Source organism: Trachypithecus francoisi, unplaced genomic scaffold (genome assembly GCF_009764315.1).
Source record: "Trachypithecus francoisi isolate TF-2019V2 unplaced genomic scaffold, Tfra_2.0 Lachesis_group3, whole genome shotgun sequence".
Classification (NCBI taxonomy): domain Eukaryota; kingdom Metazoa; phylum Chordata; class Mammalia; order Primates; family Cercopithecidae; genus Trachypithecus; species Trachypithecus francoisi.
In genome coordinates this window covers 119,391,078-119,395,270 of record NW_022681468.1, presented here as the reverse complement: position 1 = coordinate 119,395,270, position 4,193 = coordinate 119,391,078, and positions in this window count along the sequence as shown.

The following is a 4,193-nucleotide window of genomic DNA, read 5'->3' as shown; positions in this document are numbered from 1 at the left end:
TCAAAGGGTGGGCAGGCCTGGAGAAGAAGCTGAGGCTGGGTTCAGCCTGTGAGGCTCTGGATTTATGTAAAAAATAAAGACGTGTTTACGAAAAATTCGAGTTTATTGAGAGTGTGTGAGAGGCGTCTTCTTCCTGTCCCATTGATCACATCCCAATTGCTGCCTTTTCTGATCTTCCCTAAGGGTCAAGGGTCGCCCACCCACCAATCATTTGTGATCAACACTTGTCAGGGTGGGAAAGGTCTCTCGGTTGCAGATGCAAACAGGACTCAGAAGGTTCAAGACACCAGCTTGGGCCTCTGGAGGATTAGAATTTAAACCTCAGTCCTATAACCTTGGGCAGCTGGTGTCTCTGTCCCCTCGTCTGTGAAATGGGATGAAATAACTGCACTTACTCCAAAGAGCTGTTGGGAGTGCTTGGAAAAGAGTGCTTGGAAAAGGCTAAGCGCAGTGCCTGGCACCTGGCAAATAGGAACTCAGTACATGTGGAAGCACTTCCTCCAGGCAGATCTTCTGGATTAGCTGGTTACTTTGGCCTCCTTCCCTGAATGTGACAATCACGTATTTGTTCCTTCATTCACTCATCCATCCATCCACTTAGTCATCCCTCCTTTCCTGAAAGGCCCACTCTTATGCCTACCCTCAGGTGGGCACTGGTTCTAGATAACTCACTCTTATGTGGGCCCGTCCTCTCAGAACTCCCAGCATGAGGGAGACACAGACATGTGTGCCACCTTCAGTGTCTCCCTCCTTGACCTAGAAAATCCAGCATGGCAGAAGAGAGACGGTAAAAGGTAAAGAGAATCCTGCAAAGATTGCCTTGGGAGCTCATGTGGCTTGAAACAAAATGAGATCTAGAATCTTGGGCAAAACATTGAGAGCTCAGTGCGAACATGGGTCGCCACAATATTCCAGCGGGCAGTGATCCAGGTCATCTTTTCTCAGATGAGGTCATGGAAACCCATGGAACAAGGGGGACTCGCTCAAGGTCCCACAGTTAATAAACCACCAAGACTCAATCCCAGGTCTTCTGCCTCCCCATCTTCGAGTTTTTCCCTTCTGCTATATTCTCCAACTCCAATTTTGTCTAAAGGTGCTACATTTTGGTAATGTTTTACTGAAGACTTTGAATAGATTGTCCTTTCCATTTAAATAGTAGTTCATCGCTCACTCTCAGTTTATTGAAGCTTATCTTAAGTGAGCACAGTGTCTCAGTTCCTATCTGTGGATCATGTGTCATCACACCCAATTGGTACTCAAGATAAACAGCTGTTTTTTTAAGCCCTAATTAAATCCTAAATCAAGCAATTAATTTATCCCCTAATGCTTATGATTCGAGTATATGGATTCAGATCATCCTTTTCTTCTCCTTCCCTCCCTTCCTTCTACATCTATGTAATGAGCAGCTACCTTGTGCTGGCCACTGTGCTGCCACATTTAGGGACCCAGGAATGACCACAGTTCTCACCTGGAACAGCCATATTCATTGGGTAGGGAAGAAGGTCAGGTCAGGAGCATTTCCCCTTTACGATGAGCACAGATGCTGGGAATGCACAGACATGAGCACAATCCCACCACTCCGCTTGCCAGCCAAGGGTTCTCAGCCACGCTGCAGCTTCTCTGAGCCTCGGCCCCCTCTCCTTCAGGGAGCGGGCTATGTTATCTCCTTCTCAAGCCTGCCATGGGGCATGAAGTGGGAAAATATCTGAAGGCTCTCAGCTTTCTAAGAAACTAGTGGTGATGTCATCTGACGTGATGTTTCAAGGGGTCAGTGTGGGAGAAGCCACTCTGCATTGGAGAAGCTGCAAGAGTTTCGTGAGGACTGGGTATTGAAGCTGTATCTAGAACTACAGTGGATTTCGGATAACGTGGGGCTCAAGGTGGGAGGGTGCTCCAAGCAGAGGGACCAGCAGGAGGAAAGGCAGGAGGGAGGATGGGAGCAGAGCATGTGAGAGAACAGTAGGGTGTCAATTTTACCGGAGCGTGGGATTCTGGAGAGTGAAGGCTGCAAAGAGACTGGGTCCTAGAGGAGGTTGCCAATTTTGAGTCAGAACAACCACAGTCAAATAATTAGCTGTGTTGGTTGGTTTTCTCTTCTCAAAAGCTCAGTTCAGTTCTTCATGTGTAAATTGGAGTGAGGAGGAACTGCAAGCCCTGCTCCCTCCACATAGATCTTTGTTTTTTAAAAAAATATATTAAAGAATTGTGATGGTTTCAATGTCCCTTCCAAAGCTCATGTTGAAATTTAATTGTGATAGAGACAATTAAGAGATATTAAGAGGTGATTAGGCCATGAGGGTTCTGCCTCCTGAATGGATGAATGTTGTTATTATGGGAGTAGGCTCTTTATTGTGAGAGTGAGCTGCTATAAAAGCAAATTCAGCCCTCTGTCTCTTGTTCTCACCTTCACCATGGGATGAAGCAGTCTAAAGGCCCTCACCAGATGCTAGTGTCATGCTGTCAGACTCCCCAGCCTCCAGAACCATGCTTCAAATGCGTTTCTTTTCTTTATAAATTGTTCAGTCTATGGTGTTTTGTTATAGCAACCCAAAATGGACCAAGATAGAAAAATGATACTGTGAAGTGGGGCTGTTGCTATAACAAAAAAAAATGTGGAAGTGGCTTTAGAACTGGGTAATGGATAAAGGCTGGAAGGACTTGGAGGAGCAGGCTAGAAAAAGCCTGGATTGCCATAAATGGAGTGTTAAGGGCAATTCTGATGTGGGCTCAGAAGAAAACACCAGAACTAGTAAGACCCTAAATCTTCTTAGGGATTACTTAATTGGGCATGATCAGAATGTTGGTAGAGACCTGGTACAGTGGCTCCTGGCTGTAATCCCAGCACTTTGGGAGGCTGAGGTGGGAGAATTGCGTGAGTTCAGGAGTTCTAGACCAGCCCTGGAAACACGGTGAAACCATGTCTCTACCCAAAATAAATACAAAAATTAACTGGGTGTGGTGGCATGTGCCTGTAGTCCCAGCTACTTAGGGGATTGAGATCAGAGTATTGTTTGAGTCTGGAGGGTCAAGGCTGCAGTGAGCTGTGATTGCACACCTGAGCAACAGAGTGAGACCTTATTTCCAAAAAGCAAACAAGCAAACCAAAAACAAAAAAGAATGTTGGGTATGCATGGTGAAACCCATTCTGATGAGGTGTCAGGTGGAACTGAGGAATAAGATATTAGAAACTAAAGACCTTTCTTGTTACACACTTGCCAAGAACTTGGTTGAATAGTGTCCATGCCCAGGGGCTTTATAGAAGGTAATATTTAAGAGTGATGAGCTAGGATATCTGGTGAAAGAAATTTCTAAGAAAAATATTGAAGAAGCTATGTGCCTACTTTCACCTGCATATAATAAGATACAAGAAGAAATAAATAACAAGACGGTATTTGTAATTTAAAAGAAGTGGAATGGAAACAGTTTGAAATTTTTAGCCTGGCCATGTAAAGAATAAAAAGCATTTTAGAGAGAGCAAATCAAGGGTATGGCCAAGAGACCTTTGCTAAGGAGATTCATATGAATAGAAGGGGTCCTCAAGACAATGGGAGAATGACCCTCAAAGCATTTTAGAGATCTTCAAGACTGGCCTTCTTATCACAGACCCAGAGCTCTAGGAGGGCAGAATGGTTTCAGGGAACTGCCCAGGGCACCTCCATGGGTTTGCTGCCACCTCGGAACTCTGACATTCTGGTGCAGCACCCCTTCAGCTACCCCAGTCACAGATTAAGTGAAACCAGATGTGGCCCAACTCACTCTTCTGGAAGGTACAAGCCATAAACCTTTGTGGCATCCACATGGTGCTGATTCTGCAGGCTTGCATAATGCAGAAATTGGGTGGCATGGATACCTCCGCCTAGATTTCGAAGGATATATCAGACAGCCTGGGGGTCCAGGCAGAGACATGTCATGGGGTAACACCTCAGAGGAGACTCTTTCACCACAGACAGTCCCCTACTAGAGTAATACCTAGTATAGCTGGGGAGTGGATCTACTCCTAAGACCTCAGAACTGGAAAGCTACCAGTGTGCAAAGCCAGTCTGGGAAAGCTGCAGGCACAAAATGCTAACCTGAGAGCTGAAGCACGGGCTAAGCCTAGCAAAACCATGAGAGCAAGGCTACCTGAAAAAACCTTGGGGCACCAACCCCCATCAGTGTGCCCAGGATCCAGGACATGAAACAAAAGATTATTC